General features: G+C 37.8%; 1 protein-coding gene across 2 annotated transcripts in view; it reads right to left on the bottom strand.

The window, feature by feature from the left end:
• The window catches only part of LOC148942202 (uncharacterized), a 138,393-nt gene that overhangs the window by 98,553 nt on the left and 19,083 nt on the right, over positions 1-20,757 (bottom strand). Inside the window, exon 1 of one of the 2 annotated variants that reach the window (XM_089103571.1) lies at positions 13,258-13,310. The exons of the other annotated variant lie outside the window; for it this stretch is intronic. The gene's annotated coding sequence lies outside the window, so the exon portion shown is untranslated. Of the gene's footprint in view, positions 1-13,257; positions 13,311-20,757 lie in introns of those variants that run through there. 2 annotated transcript variants of the gene reach the window in all.

Raw genomic sequence — 20,757 nt, 5'->3', positions numbered from 1 at the left:
GTTTTCAAAGTGCCCTCTCGCTTTGGGGGGTTGTATCGACCCCGAAGTTTTTGTTATCTGCTCATTGAACTTGTTTGAACAAAATACCTATCTCAAAATTTTGATCGGATGCATTTGGGGAAAAGCAGGCGTGAAGGGCAAGAAGGGTCAAGTTGCCCTCTAATCACTTTTAAGTCTGAAAAAAGGAACTAGAACTTTCAATTTACAATCAAACGATGTATAGCCAGTGTGGTCTAAGAATGTATTTACAAACGATTCCCTTCTAAAGTTCATACGACCACAACTTACATAAAAACCTTACATGCCCCCAGGGCATAACTTACAATACTTGCCCCCGGGCTCTGGGGGTTGTGTCATCCAGGGAGTTTTGTTATATGAACTTTGGTCTAGCTTGAACAAAATTGCTAACACAAAATTCGATCGGATGCATTTAGGGGAATAAAGGCGTGCGGGGAGGTGTTTTTCGATTTGCAATCAAACAAGCCCCCTCCGAAGATTATTCGACCACCCCTTCCGTAAGAACTTCATTTGCCCCTGGAGCGAAAACTCCAACGTGCCCCAGGCTCCGGGGGAGTGTCGACCCTAAAGCTTTTGTTACCTGATCTTTGAAAAATTTTGAACAAAATGGCCATTACAAAATTTTTATCGGATGCATTTGGGTATAAGCAGCCGGGAAGGGCAAGAAGGGTCAAGTTGCCCTCTAATCACTTTTAAGTCTCAAAAAAGGAACTAGAACTTTCAATTTACAATCAAAAGAGCCATCTCCAAAGTTTATACGACCATCCCTGCCAATAAAACCTTATTTGCCCACGGGACAGAACTATCAACACGCGGCCCCAGGCTCTGGGGGGGGGGGCTGTGTCAACCTCGGAGTTTTCGTTTTCTGATCTTTGAACTATTTTGAACTATTTGCCCTCCGATCACTTATCAATCTTAAAAAGGGCACTACAACTTTCAATTTCCAATCGAACGAGTCAACTCCGAAGTTTCTACGACAACCACCTCCAAAAAACCTTATGTCCCCAGGGCGTAACTTACAACACCTGCCCCCGGGCTCTGGAGGGTTGTGTCGACCCCGGAGTTTTGTTACCTGGTCTTTGAATTATTTTGAACAAAATACCTGTTTCAAATTTTGGCCACATGCAACTACAGAAGAGAGCGTGAAGGGGGGGGGGTCTATTTGCCCTCCAATCACTTTTGACTCTTAAAAGAGGAACTAGAACTTCCCATTTTCAATCAAATGAACCCCCTCCGAATTTTATATGACTATCCGTTCCAGAAAAACCTTATATGCCTCCGGGGTATAAGTTTCAACACATGCCCGGGGCTATGGGGGGGGGTTGCGTCAACCTCGGAGTTTTTGTTATTTGATCTTTGAACTATTTTGAACAAAATGGCTATCTCAAAACTTTGATCGGATACACATGGGGAAAAGAGGGCGTGGAGGGGGGCTAGTTGCCCACCAATCACAATTTACTCTTAGAAAAGGCACTAGAACTTCCGATTTTAAATCAAATGAGTCCCCTCCGGAGTTTACACGACCACTTCTTTTGTAATAATCGTATATGCCCCCAGGGCACAACTTACAAAGGGCACTAGAACTTCCGATTTCTAATCGAATGAGCCCCATCCGAAGTTTATGCGGCCATCCTTTTCATATGAAGTGCCTCTGAGAAAGAATAAAACAAATACTAAGCATAGAAGCCTTAAAACCTTTAGTATGGGCAACGCTATAGCATTGCATATGAAAACATAAGAGAGAAATACACTGGAATAGCGCCTTCTTAATAAAGTATGCCTAACAATCTTTGACGTCCACCTCCAATGAGGATTACTAACATTTCTCCGAGGCTGTAACAGGATTTTCTAGTCTATTATTCAACGATCTTGCGTGAAGGACTCCAACATGAGTCTCAGCTGAAGGCAAATGGATGACACAGCGGTTGTACAGCCCACTCGTTTCTGTATAACTTTTCATGTAATTAGTCATTTTTACTAATGGACTTGAAACTTTTGTAAATGTGCTGTGATTTGGGTTCTAATGACTAACATACATTAATACTAGAAGGTAAAGATTTAGGTTCGGCTACAGTGTAACAAACAGGTGTCCCTATTTGTCTCATAATACTTAAAAGCTATTTAAATAAAAAGTTACGGAAGAAACCTACAATTACAGGTATGTTTATGAAGAATAAAAAAAATTACTATTTGGCTTTAAATAATATTAACGGTAAATATTTAAAACACTGCACTCTGAAGAAATAATTACCAGATGATTATAATACTTCCAAAAACAGTTGTACAAAGTAGGAAAGACGAGGAACATTCTCTTTTTGATGCCAGCAATAGACTAGGTGGAGCATTGATCGAATCATTCAAATGTCACTATTCGCAGAACTGTGTGCGCGCGCTTATCGGCAAAGTGCCAAGATTAAATTTCACTTTTGATCCAGACAAAGGAAAAAAATTGAGTGAAAGCTACTTAAAATATAATAAATTGAGATAAACTGAAGTAAATTCGAGATATTTGAACAACTTAGAGAAACAACCTACTACCGTTCCTTTAGTAGCAGAGGCAAAAACCGTATCCCATGTATTTTTTTTTTATTCCTGACCACTTCGTATGGAAGACGTGGTCGTAGAAATTTAGGAGGGACTGATTTGATATGATATCATAAGTTCCAGAGCCGTTTTTAATGGAAATAGCCAGACAGGCTTGGTCTCGGTTATTCGATCAGCTTGAAACTCTTGGCAGTGGTCACCAGCCATAGATCTCCAAAAGTTTCAGAGAGTATACTCGAGAAACAACACGCGTAACTGAGCAAATTCTGAGCATCCAAGAGATAATGTGCATTCAATTCTTCAAAATACATTTATCTAAAATACGGCGGGAATGGTCTGGGAGGTCAAGTTGAAACTTTCAGGGAGTGTTCTGCTGGCTAATTGGACTTCATAGTTTGACTTGGGGAGAGGATAGAAATAAATCGAAAGCCACCGCATGCATTGGAGTATCCGAAATAGCATATCTGCAATATATAAAGAAGGAATTGGGGACGGAGTTGAAACTTTCAGGTTGTGTTGTATAGGTAGGATGGCAACAAGATAACATACAATTTTGTGTCGGAGGAAGGATATACAAACCTTTTGGCACTATAATCCCATACAGTATTTCTACCCTATTCCCGGTTAAATAGCAAAGTAAATCAAAAGATATTATATATTGTGATGTTATTAAAAAAGCATATCTTCAATATCTTGGTAACAGCCTTTTTTATTTGAATGAGAGAGGGAAAGGACTAAAATATTTAATTCCAATACAACTAAGCATTTTTGCACTGCAAACTCCTATGGGACATCTATTCACGGTTAACTAACAAGGTAAATCAAAAGATATATTGTGATACCAAGTATCAAAATAGCATACCTGTTAATCAGAAGTAACGCATAGTAACGGGTCATAAGGTTTCAATGTATTATTATTATTTTTTACCAGAGGCACTTCGTATAGATAAGTGGTCACATAAATTTTGGAGAGGGCTCATTTGGTTGGAAATCAGAAGTTCTAGTGCCCTTTTAAGAGCCCAAAGTGATCGGTGGGCAACCAACCCCAGGCCTTTTTTTAGCCAAATGCATCCGAGTCCAAGTGCCTTTTTTAAGAGTCGAAACTGATCGGTGTGCAACCATTACCCCCTCCCCAAGCCCTTCTTTACCAAATGTATCCGATCGAAATTTAGAAAAAAGTAATTTTATTCAAAATAGTCCAGAGGTGAAACAACTATGCCTCCAGGGTTGAAAAAAACCACAGCCCCTGGGGTAAAGGTTTTCAGCCATGAGAGTTGCCCATAGTCAGCATATAAGGTTTTATGGAAGGGGTGGTCGTATAAACTTTGAAGGGGGCTCATGTGATAGAAACTGAGAGTTCCAGTGACCTATTTAAGAGTTAAAAGTTTTCTCCTCAAATGCATTCGACGAAAATTTTGAAATAGCCATTTTGTTCAAAATAGCGCAAAGGTCAAACAACTACGCCTTCGGGAGTTGACACCCCAGCCCCCAGGGCAAGGGCTATGCAAGTTGAGAACGCTAAGAAGTAAAGAACGAAGTTGAAACTTAAACAAACAAAAATTATCACTTCACAGCCTATCTAAAATATATCAATAAAACTAATGCAAATAAATCACTAAGTGGTAGGGGTTTGGGGTCAGAGCTTAATTTGCTATGGGGCACAGGGGGCAACTTCCTCTTACAGACCTCAGTTTTCCTCTATATCCCAGTTTACACCCCCTCCCACCCAGATTATTCTTAGTTTCTCCAAAAATTTCGTCAAAACTACGATAAGCCAGCATAATTTAAGCATTCACTGAAATAGCCCACTAAAAATAGCTCAAAAAAGGGCCCAACCTCAAACAAATTGCAACAAAAATGATTTTTACACCAAAAAATGCAGAAAAATCAGAGAATAACATACTAAAAGCCCACCAAAATCCACCCATGGGGAAATCCGTCGCAGGAGAAAAACGGGAGAACCAGGGGAAATTTCGCGAAATCCAGAAGTGTTCTGATTCATCCTAGTCGAGAGGATTTCCGATGTAACTTTTAACGTAGAAGCCAAATCTTGCATCAGAATCTCGATTACTCTGTCCCCTGAACATTTATAAGGGGATGGGGGGAAGAAGGGGAGATTTTGGTTTTCCAGGTCATTGCGATGTTAAGATGCGACCATCCTGCTAGCAGGATATAGACCTGGCATCAACAAGTTAGCATTCGGCATGACTCCTAGCGACGAGTTCTCTGGACTGACATCTAGTGTCCCTCCAGTGACTGAATTACCCAAAATGTAGCGCGCTGAATACTCAAAATAGGTAAGTTTCCTTGTGAATATCTGGTCATTTTTGTTCCGAATCTTCAAGAATGTTCGTCATTTTTTTGTTTATCTTGTACCATTGAGAATTCTTTCGCTTTTAAGTGACTACTATACTCAGTTTTGTGACATTTTATCTCTATTTTTACCAACGCCATCTTGCGGCTCCTGGAACCGAATCTTAATGCTTGAAATGATCAATCCGTGGAAACGGTGTTAGTTACCTCACTGACAACAGTTCACTATGTTCGTTCAATTTGTGCTTCAATTTCAGTTTTCTACAAGGACACGAGGACAAATCTCGTGAATTTCTTTTCTCCGTATCTCCCTAATTATCCAACTAAAAAATTTCACAAACAAGGAGTGCTGACAACATCTTATCAGTCGTGTAAAGTGTTCAGTTTTGTGCTTGCGTCGGGGATTGGTTTGTTTAATTGGTTTTACCGTTTCTTGTCATAATTACACTAGATGATATGATTATCTACTGTATATCTTGTTTAATTCACAGATGATTATTTGGGTTATTTTTTTTACCAATTGCGGCTTGATGCAATGATGTTCATATTATTTATGTTTGTTCAGTATTTAGGAGCCTAAAAAAACAGAAACATGTCGCGTACCTGCAGAGCAGTGTATAATTGAGTTTTTCTTTCTCGTTTTGTGTAATCTGTTCTAAGAGTTGATATAGATCTTTGCTCCAGCTTTCGTCACTAAAAACCACATGTATAACTCCTAAGTTTATGTGTATTGCTTTTTTTTTGCTTATTGCTCCGTCTTTTCCTTTTTTGTGTGACGGGTTTTCCAATAAATAATAATAATAATAATAAAGGAGATTCGCGGCTTCAGTCCTCTTCCCACATCAAGTTCTCTGTTACTGAATTAAGTTCTCTGTTATTCTAATATTCTAATTAAGTTATATTCTAATATTCTATTATTATATTCTAATTATATAAATATTCTAATTATATTAATTATATAATATTCTAATATTATATTCTAATATTCTAATATTAATATTAATATTCTAATTAAGTTATTCATCAAGTTCTCTGTTACTGAATTTTTCGTATCTTCATTTCAGACGAGTATGGCTTCAAAATGTGCGATCTGTCTTCAGAGCGAAGGAGATGATAACAGTCTCTCTACGCTTGGAAGCAAAGGTGCCGTCAAAATTAATACTGCCAGTAAAGAAAGAGGTGATTCTGTCGAAGTTAACCCCGGTGACAAGGTTCATGCTCACTGCCGAAGAGACTTCAGTAACCAGAGAAGAATTTCTAGTCTTAAACGTTGCAATGAAATTGATTCAGCAAGTCATCAAGAAAGTAACAGTAGATCTTTACGTTCTGCATGTTCTTTATCCGCACTCAACGAAGACTGTCAGTTTTGTGCGACCCCTGTCATTTCTGATCCGCGTTATCCAGGCTATTCGCCATCACAGACTGTTAGAACAGACACATTTCAAGCCAGTGTTAGACTTAGGTGTTCACAAAGACAAGACGAATGGTCGACCAGCATTTTGGGAAGGTTAAATTCAGCTACTGCTGATCTCCCCGCAGCTGATGCTATCTATCACACAGTTTGTTCAGTGAACTTCCGGACTGGAAAAAACTTGCCTCAGCGCTATTCGAAATTAAGTGGTGAACCTGAAGTAAAGAAGTGAAAAAATGGCAGACCTTCGGACGAGGTTCGAAAAGAAGTGTTTTACAAAGCTGCGAACTTCTTTGTCGGTCTGGATGATATGCAGGTTACACTGACCGATATTTCGAAAAAAAATGGAGGAGTTTTTAACCGAAACGGATCTGAAGCCATACAGTAACGGTTACCTGACGAAAGTGCTAGTTGATTACTTCGGCGACAAGGTGATCATTTCTGATGTTCCTGGGAAGCAAAGTATAGTGACGCTTAGGGAGACGGCTGCAAGCATTCTTCGGGATTATTACCAAATGCCAAAAGACGTAAATCCGGAGAAAGAAAAAGTCAAGATTGTGAAAGCTTTTGCAAGAATAGTGGAGAGTAAAATAAGGACTGTGATATCGTCCAAAGAAGAATATGACCAAACACGCGCCTTAGTTTCGGCAGAGGACCATCTCGAATTATTTATTCCATCCTTACGGCTTTTTCTGTCCATTTTGATCAAACACAAGAACGCCAAACTTAGGGTCAGGGCAATAGGGCAGGCAATAATGCAAAACACCAGACCTCGAAGCATTATTGCACCAATGCAGCTGGGGCTGGCTGAGTCTATGCATCATCGGTTCGGTTCACGCGACGTTGTCGACACACTGAGCAGCCTAGGCTTTTGTGTTGGCTATGCAGAAGCCCTCCAATTTGAAAGTGTGCGGCAATGGCTGAAAGCCCCGACCAAGAACTCAACATACCAAGAGGCACTCTTCTCCAGTACATTGCAGACAATTACAATCATAACGCTAACACTTTGGATGGGCACGGTACTTCACATGGTATGGCTATTCTTGAGGTTAAGTCGCCAGGCGGCAAATAAGAGTAATGCGTGTTTTCAAGAAAAGATTTTGACTTGAAAGGAATTATAAAAAAAGCTGCTCTACCGATCTAACCTTACGTAAAGTATACTCCCTTTACAAATCAGCTCACTTACGTAGAGTTGGTACTTCCAGAGTTCAGAGACAATGGCAGACATCTTGATATCATGTGGGTAAATTCTCAGCCATCTCTGCGAGGTTCTCCAGTCGGCTGGTCAGGTGCAATGCAGTCAGCTCATGCTGGACAAACCCAGAAGCGGTCATCGACAGTTTTCCAGCCTATTATTGATTTAAACGCAACCGATCTCACGTGCATCAACACAATGTTGATGTTTATTGCTGAGAAGGCAAAGAAACTGAACCAGATTCCTGTCGTAACCTTCGACCAACCACTGTATTGGAAAGCAAGAATGATGGTTGAATCGTCGCCTTTCAGTAGCCCCTTGAAAGAGATCGTAGTGATGCTTGGCTCCTTTCATGGAAGAATGATTTTTCTTGGGTGTATGGGCTATTTTATGGAAGAAGCAGGTTTGGTTGAAGTCCTTGAACAGATCTACGCAAAGAACACTGTAAAACACATAATCTCTGGCAAAGCAGTTTCTAGAGTAATGAAGGCACATTCTCTTCTTGACTTAGCTCTGCACATCTTACTTTTTGCCTGTGCTTTCGAAGATACTGCCAACGGTCTACGAAGTGAACCCGCACCCCAAATGGTGAGCGCCGCCAGTGTCTATACAGAGCTGACATCCGAAAATATTTCTATTGAAGACTAGAAGAAATTGAGCAGGCAAAGAAGGAGCTAGTTAGCGAATCTAGGACTGCAAAACTGTGGCTTGAACAGTATTCTGAAATGAATAAAATTCTTAGGATTTCAGTTCGCGCTGAACGGACTGGAGATTTCGACCTGTATCTTCAGAGCTGGTTTAGTATGCTTCCTTATTTCGCGGCATGAGGTCGAACTGCATATGCTAAATCAGCCCGTCTTCATTTACAAACCTTTGTCGGTTTGAAAGAATCGCAGCCAGAATTATACGAGAAGTTCCAAAGGTCACTTTTCTGTTAACAGAACCGAACATTCGTGGTTAGGACTGGCAGCAGACCTTGTTATAGAACAAGTCTTCATGAAAACTCTGAAGACCGCTGGCGGTCTCACTAGAGGGAGAGGTATGAATGAAGCGCAGCGGTCGATCTGGACACTATCTATGCCAGTGAGAGCTCAAATGAATGCAATCATGCAAGACCTAACCGGATCTGTTTACCACAAAAGCGACCAGCCCGTTGATACATCGGGGTCCAGGATATTGAGAGACAGCGAAGATTTGCAGAAGTTGCTCTAGTTCCTTGAGCCTTTGCAGCCGTTCAACAGGGGTCAGCAGCTAATGAATATTGTTACCGGAGTGAATGCTTCGCCAGAGGTCAACGTCGACAAAGCAAAAGACGGTGGGTTGCACATACTGCAAGGGATGGTTGGAAAGCCAGTAGAGACTTTTGTACTCAAAAGGAAAGGTAAAGTCGTACCTATGGCTGCAAAGTTGGCTCTGAAGCTTGATGGTGAGCCGGTCGAGATTGACCAAACGTTATTGTTCCAGCGACTAGCGGCTGTAGCCACTGCCACGGTCAGGATCTGTCGGATACTCTCGGTTATGAACGTTGCTCTTTTCCTCCTGGACTTTTCGGGTCATACCAACTACTACGCACAGCTGACAAGGCTTCCCTCTCAAATGCCCTCTGGAAAATGATCAAAGGCTCTTCTGCGAATCTTTCAACGAGTTGCAAATATGTTGTAGATGGAAGATAGCTCCTACATAAATTGCCTTGGACAACCGGCGCTACTTTTGGACAAATATGTCTGGCCTACGCTAGCTATGTCAAAGCTCATTTTGGAAATGCTACGGTTGTGTTCGACGGATACGAAGATTCATGGAATGGATGAGTTGCTCAGCTGATCTGGACCCATTTGACTGGGGTTGGCGGCTAGACAGAACCAAGTACGTACCTGTAACGATGGACTCGAAGCCAGCACCCGAAGCACTATTGAGAATGGTACGATGTGCTTGCAAGTCAGGTTGTGAAACAAAGCATTGCAGTTGCAAAAGAAACGGACTTCACTGCACAAAAGCATGTGCCGAGTGTCATGGTACCGACTGCCAAAATTCAGAAAGCATTGACCTTGATGGTGATTTTAACAACTAAGTTCCTGTTTTAAGTTTTTTATTTTTTGATTTGTTTTAAGTCTGTGATTTGCCAAAGTAAAATCAATTTGTACCAATTTTATACACCGAGATGATTCTTAATATATTGTGGTCGAATCCTTGTTGAAATGGGCTCCGCAGCCAAAAAAAAGAAAGAGAATTCAATTTCCCTACTTTTTACCCTCTGCCAGTTTTTTCCGATGAAGGAAAACTAGTATTCTGAAGGAAGATTTGGATTCTGCGTCTCAAATAATATTAGAAATAGTCTTTACAGCGATGAAATCGAGCGAATCTGAGTCTTCCTCATTTTCCCCTGTTTCCCCCGCTAACCCTATCGGATACCCCCAGTGGTGTGATATAATACTTCTGATGCAGAACTCGAGTTCTGCGACTTGAACTACGTAGGACTGGGTATTTACAGTGCTAAAATCAGAGGTCCTGGCATTTTTTTCAGAATTTTCCCTCTTTCCCCTTTTTTCCCCTGTCAAACTTTTTCCCATTGGTAAATTTTGGTGGGCTTTTAGTATGTTGGTCTCCTGATTTTTCTGCATTTTTTGGGCCAAAAATCTTTTTTTTTGCAATTTGTTTCACCTCAAACGCTATTTTTACTGGACTTTAGCCCAGTAAAAATAGCAGGTAATTTTTCTTTAGGACATCTTTACCCTTTTTATTAGTATACGGCTCGTTTTTCAGTTTTCTCTGTCATTTTCACTTGATTTGGGAAAATTGCCTCCAACGTTGACCCCACCCCCACAAGATTTTGACTTATTTACGCCACTCGTTGGGGTATGGATTTAGTGATCTACTCAGAATGTCGTTGCAAACCAAGGAATGGGTGACCTCTATTCCCTTTTGAATCAAAATGCTAGGCCAAATACCTTCCTGGGACATGCGTGAAAAAATGACTGCATCGCATTAAAAAAAAAAAAAAAAACAGCGAAATTATCTGAAAATGACCGTATAGAAGGAAGAAAACCATGATAGAAGAAAAACAAGCAGGAGTCGAACGCAAGCCACTCTAATTCGAAGTCGAAAGCTTTACCAACAAAACCAGACCTCTAATAATCTAATTTGATATATTAGTGCTTGTACCTTAATTACCTAGCTTATTAAGGGGGCTCGGAGGATGAACATACGGAAGGTGTTCTTGAAAACCTCCGGTTAAGGATTTTGGATCGTAATTATTGCAATGATGATATCGTTTTATACTTCCAAGCTTTTCTACTAAGAAGTGACATAAGAAGTGTTATTTTTAGTACTATATTACACTTACGGATGATAGAATTGACAAACATCTATGAAAAATAGCTTCCAAATGAGCCATTAAGCGTCACTAAAAAGTCCTGGTAGCCCACTAGCCCCAGCTTTTCCACTTGAGACATGGCACTAAAAGTGCATTTTCTAGTGCCATTTGCAACTTGCTGATGGTGGAAATTATAGGAAGGGCGTAATATTTTATGGGGCAGGAGAAACAGCTGCCTCCTCCAGACCCTAATCCCCCCCCGTCCTCATTTGCCCTCACCCAGCAGCAATTTAGCTTCTGCAAAAAATCAGTGTCAAAACTAAGATAAACCTACAAAATTCAAGTATCCACAGAAACAGGTCAGTTTTCCTTAGTATATTTTAGCCTCTATGGTAATATATGGCTCATTTTTCAGTTTTCACTATCATTTTCACTTAATTTGGGAAAATTCACTCTAACTTTGGCCCCCCCCCCCCCCAGGATTTTGACGAAATTATGCCTCTGGACGTAGATATGAGAAATATCTTTTATATGAGCTATTAAAAATCTGTCTAGATACCTGCGATACCAATACGCCCAATAACAATACGCTCATACTGATACGCATGATATAAATACGTCCTATACCGATACAGCGTGCAGTCCCTTCCCCAGGGACTATGGAGGGTCATATCATCACCAAAACCAAAGATTGTAGATCTCTGAATTATGTTTAACAAAATGACTATCTCAAAATTTTGATTGGATGACTTTGGGGGGAGGGGGCCTTTTTGAAGGGGAGCTAGTTGCCCCCCAATCTTTTTGGTCACTTAAAAAGGGAACTAGCAAATTTAATTTCAGTTCGAATGAGCTATTACTCACATCTCTATGATGTTCTGGTCACCCTCTAGCCCTTCTAGAAAAAAAATAAAAAAAAAAAACAAAAGCAGGAGACATATTAGTGCTACCCATGCTAAAAAGTGATTTTCCTTGTTGCTCAAGAGGGGGGGAGGGGGCTGTAATTTCCTTTGTAAGGTTTTCAACCATATTGATTCTAATGGTACAACTTCCATTTTTATCTGGCGCCCTTTTTGAGGGTTTTCAGGCTTTTTTGTAAGATCACCATAAATTTCTTTTCGCAATAAACTTTTACTTCTAAGACAAACCGCAATAATAGTTATCATTCCTGAATCAGTATTACATGAACAATTTTTTCACTAGAAAGTTTTTTTTCAAAACGCGTTTTTAACCTTCGGTTACTATGGGCTGTGGTTCGCTCTTTACTAGGTTGCAGCTATCGCTGCAACCATGATATCTTTGCCACTATGGTAATATATGGCTAATTTTTCAGTTTTCACGATCGTTTTCACTTGATTTGGGAAAATTGGCTTAACTACGCCCCCCCCCCGGATATTGGCGAAATTACGCCACTGGACTACATATGAGCAATATCTTGTATGTGAGCTCAAACCAGCCCCCCCCCCGTGGCTGGTTGGTCTCCAGTCACTTTCGACTTATAAAAAAGGACTAGAATTCATTTAAACCTCTAAAATGGGGTTCTCTGATTATTTTGTAGTTAGGGAGGAAACTTTAATAGCAAAAGAGTGCACCAAAGCGATTCTCTATTTAACGCTATTTCAAAATTTAATGGTTTCTATCATGATACTTGCGTCGCATCCCCCCTGGTTGGACCAGATATAGCTCTAGATTATAAAAAACTTAGATTTTCTGTTGGTTTGCATTATTTGTCACACTTGTTACTGAACAACGGTTGGTCCCTTATTTAAAACAAACGAAATAATTAACAAAGTGCCTCAAATAGGCTAAGCCTGTACCTGGCTCAATTATGGATGGGGGGGGGGTGTTGTGTTTACAATAGTGGATCTGTACAATTGTTACAATAGTGGATCTTATCCTTGATAACAGTGTAAAATGCAGATTCGAGCGGTATTGTTGATTTGTTATTATATTGCTTATTTCAGAATATCTTGGCGGAAGTTTATCCAAGCTGGTCCCCGAGCACGAGATAATTTTGTTATTTATATTTATGTTTAAACTTTTGTATGGGAGTGGAATACCCGATCGCACCTTTCTTTCCTGTGGGTGTTCATTGCACTTCAAACAATTTGGATCACCCTTCATGATTAAATGTATTCTCATCTGTTTATTCTGTCTGGTAAAAAGAAGGCAACCGGAGCGGTTGTACAGCCCAATGATGAAATAGGAGTTACTAGTTTCTTTTTAAACAAGAAGCACCAAATTCTTGTCAGGGTGGGAACTGAGTGCTGGAGGAGGAAGATTGACATTAACAGATAAAAGACAATTAATTTTCCCGTAGATTAATTAGTCTTTCATTTCTTTTAAATAGCCTGACTTGTCACGATGTTAAAAAACCTTTAAGCTAGGCGAATGGAAATCTCAGGAACGGTTAACAGCCTAAACGAGAATCCATGTATGTAAACACTTTTAAAAGAAATTGAAACCTACTTATTACTTCCAAAAATTAACGAGACCTCAAGGAAATCTTATTCGTCAGAGTATCAACATGTTATCATTCATTCACGGAAGTCAGTTTACGACTGAACATTACTGATGAAAAGAATGCAATTACCCGTACCCGTTGCACCAATAGGAATATGGCAAAGCGCCAAAACTACAAGTAATAATTTAGTCCTTAAGAATTAGTGATTGCTGACATACGGATAATGATTTGTTTTCGGGTATATTTGTTTAGGTAAATGATGGTAGTTTTTTTAGTATTAAGAACGAATTGTTCATGAGAAGTAAGAACCCAAAAATTGCCAGGAAAAAAAGGACACCTGAAACTGGGCTAGCTTGAATTTCTTAGAGCAGCAAAATCGTAGGAACAAACTTACTGATTTCAGGGCTGGTCAGACTATTTAGAGCCATGTAAATTAGTACTTTATATTTTGCAGGCTACTTATAGATTTTTCTGCTCAATATCCTGTTTAGTTGTGTCGGATTTTTGTTTTTCTGTAAAGCACTAGTTTACCAGAATTCCCTATGTGTAAGGAAGTATCAAGAATCAGTCTATTTGAACTAACTCCGCATATATATTTCAAAATGACGAATCAAAAGTTCGTGTTCATTAAGTTTAAAATTTTGTTATTTAAATTAACTCGAATCTACAGCTTAAGGAATCTATTCATTTTCAACGGTTCATTTTATTCCTCAAGCAGTCCGTTTCCATCCGAGAAAAGTTCACATCCTTCTTGTTTGGAAAGAGGTTAAAAACCCATTGTTCATTGGGCTGTAAAACTGCCCTAAATGCATTCTTTTTGCAAAGAATACAGCCTTTTTTAGAAAATTAATTTTATACTTTCCCAACAGACTTGTTTTGAAGAAAAGTAGAGACCGACGTTACACCAAAGACGAGCAGATATGATTTCAAATAATAACTAAAGGTTAAAACGAGAAGAAATCAATTCAAAAAACAAAAAAAAGACCCAAACAACCAAAAAATTTGCGATGAATAACCAAGTCATGCTTAAACAGAGGCAGTTTTAGGGGCGGGGGCAAAGGGAACTTGTCCCAGGCGCAGAAATTTTAGGGGCACGAAATTTCAAATAAATAATTTAACGGGTATAATTATTTTATAAATTTAGAAATTAAATTTTTATTAAAATAAAGTGGAAGGTACAATTAATAAATTATTAAGTAAAAATAATTAAATAAGGATAATTTGAATGATTTAAATTCAAACACCAATGATAATTAAATAATTGAAATAATAAAAAAAAATAATAAAAAACTAAATTATTAATTAATTAATAAATTGAAGAGAATTTTGTTAATAAATGAAAAGCTTGTTACATTTGGTCTGAAAATTTTGTGGCAGACAGAGGGGCTCTTATCAAGATTTTGCCCCAGGCGCAAGAGAGGCCAGAACCACTACTGAACTGAAAATGAAAAAAACAATTACCACGCACAAAAGAAGGTAAACTTTTGGCAACCTGGAAGATCACAATGTCTTTTGATTTAGTTTTGAATCCCTCCAAACATGTCCTAAGAGTTTCAAATTAATACCATTAGCCATCTCCGAGACATTGTACATACGCACTTTTGACAACCTTGATGCACATAATGTCTTCTGGTAAATTTCATGTCTCCCTCAACGCGCCCTGCAAGTTGCAATTTAATACCTAGAACTTTTTTTGAGAACCAAAATGAACCAAACCCCCTTTTCCCATTAATAAAATCTAAATGTAAACATTGTGGGGGTCATGCTATCTCCGAAAGCATAGCTACTGGACCTTTCTACTATTTTCAACCAAAGGGGGGGGCTGTTTGACCTCCAATCTGTTTTAACTCTTTGAAAGGGCACTAGAACTTTCAATTCCTGATCGAATGAGCTTCCTGAAAAATTCTAGATAAAATTTCCAGCTTCCTGAATGAGCTGGCAGAAAAATTATAGATTATACACTGAAGACATATCACTCTTTACTTAGGCATTGCGATTGTGCAGCTTCTAAACAGTTGGAAATTCCTTCCTCATAAAACTGTACCATCACCCAGGCTGCGTTTTTTTTTCCAGATACACTCTAACACATAAGACTACAATAGACTAGATACCCTTTGGCAGCCTGGATGCATGTAGTGTCTTTTTATTTAGTTCAACACCTCCCTCAAAATTCCCTCGAAGTTTCAACTTTATGCCCTTTTCCGTTCCTAAGATTCTACAAATATGCCGTTTTGAAAATCTGGATATACATATTTTATTTTGATTTGGTTAAAGATTCTTCTCAGCATTCCCTAAAAGGCTCAAACTTAACACTTACACGTTTCCGAGATATTGCATAAACATCTTGTTGATACCTAGGATGCATATTGGATCTTTTGATTTAACTCAACATCCCCCTCAGCATTCCCTAAAGTTTCAACTTGAAACTTAAGCCGCTCCTGAGATTTTGTAGATTTGGCCGCTCCTGATTGTCGACAATCAGGAAATACAGAGTGCCACATAATTATACTTAATTAAACTTAATAAAACTTAATTATATTCAGCATTCCTTTTACCATACCTTGAAAGTTTCAAGTGAATACCCTTTTTCGTGAGATTTTGCAAATACAAACTTTTGACTACCTATATGCGTAGTGTCTTTTGATATAGTTCACCCCCCCCCCCCACGAAAAAAATCCCTGAAAATTTTGACTTAATTCACTTAGCTATTTCTGAAATATCAAGTCCCCCGTTTCACCTATAAAACGTATTTTTAAACAACTGCCAACTTATATTATATATTACACTTTATCCCAGGGCCTGCTTGAGGCATTTATTTAATCTGCAGACGATTTCAGACAAAATGCCTACCTCAAAATTTTGATAGTATTTCTAGAAATTACAGGGGAGGCAAGTGAAAAAAACACCAGGGTGCACGTCTTGTTGCCCTCCAATTATTTTAACGTCATTCTCTTGAAGTTTCGCCTTAATACCCTTTGCCGTTCCTGAGAAATTGCAGAGACGCTCTTTTGACAATCTTGATGAACATAGTGTCTTTCGATTTAAGATAACATCTCTCTTGGCTTTATATTCATATTCTTTTTAACGTAACCGTAGGTTCTAGGCGTTTACCCCCTCGCCCCCGCGAAAAATACCCACACGCAGAAAATCCCCAGTAGTAAGCACCCAATTACCACTGACTCTGATTGCGTAATATGCCTTACCACGGGCCATTTACCTATTACTATGAACTCTACATGGGGTGGTAGACAGGTTTTCTATTATTGCACCCATCTTTTGTGTGTCAAACAGTTAAAGAAAGCTTGGAGGTTAGTCCATATGATAACTTGATTGGTCGGTTTTTTAAAAAACTTGGCTAGCTATAATGTACTCAGTTAAAAAACCCGATATAATGTCCGTACACTGCATTCCAATTTTCATTATGTTTTATCAATGGTATTTCATTTGCGTAAAGCTATCTCGATTTGCCAAAACTTTTATCGTTCGCGTAAAACTAACTCAATTTGCAAAAATGGTATTCCATTTGTGTAACTCTGCTCTGAATGTCCTTAATGAGGATATAAATAATATAGAATGGCATTGTGACTTGACCTAGCTTTAGCTCTCCGATGTGGTCTGTATAATACACAAGTAAGCGAAAACCCCGTGTGGATGAGTTGAAATAAAAATTTTTAACAAGAAATGGCTGAAAAGTGTTTTGGGGGAGATGGGTTGATTGGGAGAAGTATGTATTAACGAAGTTAAAGTGGAGGGCGAGTTGCTAGTGAACAATCTAAGCTAATAAGGGTTTTTGATCGTAAACTCTGGTTTTATTTAAGAAAATTATGGAAAATACAATTCGTTGGTTCATAGGTGAAACTTAAATCCAGGTATGGATCGAAAAATAAACTTTCTGTAGAATCTGAGCTAATTAGGGTTTTTTGACCATAAACTCGTTTCCTGTAAGAAAATTATACAAAATACAATTATCTCGTTCAAATGTGAAAGTTAGGTCCATTCTCTGGTTCAAATGTGGAAAAACCAGTGTGAATGAGTTGAAATAGAAATTTTTTAACAAGAAAAGGATGTATTAGCGAAGTTATAGTGGAGGGCGAGTTGCTAGCGAAAACCCCGTGTGGATGAGTTGAAATAAATTTTTTTTAACAAGAAATGAATGAAAAGTGTTTTGGGGGAGATGGGTCGATTGCCAGAAGGCAATCGACCCCCACTCCCATCAGAAATAGTCAGCCCTGAAAACATCTGTATACTTCCCAATAATAAAAACTATATGTAAACAATGGGCAAAGTTCATAACTTGCAGTCCGTTCCCCTGGAGACTGTGGGGGATTAAGTCATCCTCAATGACATACTTATTAGATATTTCGACTATGCTGAACAAAATGGCTTTCTAAAAATTTGGATTGTGTAACTTTGATAAAATTGAGCATTGAATGGAGCATAGTTGCCCCTTCAGTTTTTGGTCACTTAAACAGGGCACTAGAACTTTTAATTGTCATTCAAATGAGCCCTACAGTAGGATGTCCGCTAACATCCTAAGCTTCATCTGAAGCTAGCTTCAAACATTGAGCCAAAAAGATTCATATTACCATAGTTACGAAGTGTTTATAGACTTGATGGTCTGTAAAAAGACCGTTGGGTAGTCATGAGTGTGATGACTATTGTAAAAATTCATCATTGTTTGTCATCCACTCAGTATGATTCCAATCTATATCACGGATTTGTTTATTCTTCTTCTTCTTCTTCTTAGGATATCTCACACACATATTCCGAGAAGGAATATCTATTGGTACCCATTTACTAAAAAATCGAACCTCGTCCTCTGGGCTGTGTATCTTACTCGGAAATATCTCACAACTAAAATCTTCCAAGTTGAATAACGATATATCTGATTTGCATTTCTCGATTAAAAGTTTGTCAGTGGGCACTTTCCCTTTTGTGTACAGTGCTGTTACGCCAAAAAACAGCATATCTCTCTAACTTCCTCCTGTACGTAGGATAAATCCTTCCCTTTGTTATAGGATGGAAGAATCATTCTATTATATAAACCTATTTTGTTTATAAAGTATAGTGTACTGCGCCACCTCTCTTCATTGTACGCATACATATTATAGTTTATATACCAGTGGTAACAAGAGACCTCTTGATGATCAGTAGTCAACAGTAGAAATGCGCATTCAAAACTCACTCCACACGCTGATTTCTTCACGCCAATGTATTCACAGTAAAACACACCAAACATCTTTGAATTTATATTGATAAAACGGATATTCCTACTGTTTAAAGTTCAAAATTGAAACTACATTATATAAAAAGGAAATTTAATATATTAACATCTCGAACAAGAATTTTTATGTAGTGATTTGTTCAAATAATATCAAGAGGATTTGTTTTTACACTGGTCACAGTGTGTAATGTGTTACTAAATTTTTTTTTAAAGAAATTAAACACCATTCTTATGAGATTCAAACGCTTAAGATCCCCAGGGATATGCGGTAATGGTTAATTATTACGAAAATCATACGGGAGAGGACTCTACATCTTGGGGATTAAAAGAAATTAAACTTCTTCTTATCAGATTCAAACGCTTAATACCCCAAGCTTATGCGACTCAAATTTCTCTTTAGAGTGGTAACGTGTATCTGTTGAAATAATTTAACTCCAGTTTCAGAATTCTTCACTTAGTTTCCTTCTTAGTATACGGTAGTAATTATGATTACGCCAGCGCCATACTTCATAATAGCCATCATGCGTTATGTAATGATCATCATCCAATCTAGGCTCCCGATCTAAAAAAATAGAACATTACCAATTCTACTTTAGGTACTTTTGGCTATCTTGGAAAGGGGTTAGGTTAGGAAAATGAAACTTTCCGGAATGGGTCTACAGGCTAAACAGCTCATGATAAAAATGACCTTCAGTTGTTTTGATTTTAAAAATTATGCTTTTGCTTCAACCAATTGTGTTTAACAAAAAAAAACAAAGGAATCATTTACTGATCTTTAGTTATTGTGATTTTAAAAGTTCCGCTTTTATTTCAGCCAATTGTGTTTAACATAAAAAAAAAAATGGAATTATTTACTGATATTAAGTTGTTGTGATTTTAAAAGTTATTCTTTTTTTTCAGCCAATCGTGTATCTACCCCAAAAAAATAATTTTCAGACAATCAACTTCAGACTAACCAGAATTTTTTTAACTGAAGTGGAAAATTTTGATATTATGAAAATAGAATTGATCAATAACTTATTTCATTTTCATTAAGAAAATTCAGAATCGAAGTTGAACTATTCTTCTTCCGGGAAAATATTTCGAACAGAACTTTAAATTTTTTCATCTCTTTGAGAAAAATCTGAATTGAAGTGGAAAATTTTATATTATTTTAGGAAAATAGAATTGATCAATAACTTATTTCATTTTCATTGAGAAAATTCAGAGTCGAAGTTGAACTTTTTAGTCTTCGCGATTTTTGTATTAACCAGGAGTTTTCTAACAGCAAGCGAGCAAGCTATTAATTGGTTTTTAGAGTTTCGGTTCCTATTGAGCCATAAGTTCTGCTTTTGCTTCAACCAATTGTGTTTAACAAAAAAAAAAACAAAGGAATCATTTACTGATCTTTAGCTGTTGTGATTTTAAAAGTTCCGCTTTTATTTCAGCCAATTGTGTTTAACAAAAAAAACAATGGAATTATTTACTGATCTTCAGTTGTTGTGATTTTAAAAGTTCTGCTTTTGTTTCAGCCAATCGTGTATCTCCCCCAAAAAAATACTTTTCAGGCAATCAACTTCAGACTAACCAGAATTTTTTCATCTCTTTGAGAAAAATCTGAATTGAAGTGGAAAATTTTATATTATTTTAGGAAAATAGAATTGATCAATAACTTATTTCATTTTCATTGAGAGAATTCAGAATCGAAGTTGAACTTTTTAGTCTTCGCGATTTTTGTATTAACCAGGAGTTTTGTAACAGCAAGCGAGCAAGCTATTAATTGGTTTTTAGAGTTTCGGTTACTATTGAGCCGTGTCGATCCTTACTTACAGTTCGTTACCACGAACACAATAAATTGTTTCAGCCAATCGTGTATCTCCCCCAAAAAATACTTTTCAGACAATCAACTTCAGACTAACCAGATTTTTTTTTAACTGAAGTGGAAAATTTGATATTATTTTGGGGAAATAGAATTGATTAATAAATTATTTCATTTTCATTAAGAAAATTCAGAATCGAAGTTGAACTTTTCTTCTTTCGGGAAAATATTTGGAACAGAACTTTAAATTTTTTCATCTCTTAGAGAAAAATCTGAATTGAAGTGGACAATTTTATATTATTTTAGGAAAATAGAATTGATCAATAACTTATTTCATTTTCATTGAGAAAATTCAGAATCGAAGTTGAACTTTTTAGTCTTCGCGATTTTTGTATTAACCAGGAGTTTTGTAACAGCAAGCGAGCAAGCTATTAATTGGTTTTTAGAGTTTCGGTTACTATTGAGCCGTGTCGATCCTTACTT

The sequence above is a fragment of the Artemia sp. Qi Xiang Cuo genome, chromosome 17 (genome assembly GCF_049724085.1).
Source record: "Artemia sp. Qi Xiang Cuo chromosome 17, ASM4972408v1, whole genome shotgun sequence".
Taxonomy (NCBI): domain Eukaryota; kingdom Metazoa; phylum Arthropoda; class Branchiopoda; order Anostraca; family Artemiidae; genus Artemia; species Artemia sp. Qi Xiang Cuo.
The sequence above is the reverse complement of the archived record's forward strand: the minus strand, read 5'-3'. Positions and strand labels throughout refer to the sequence as shown.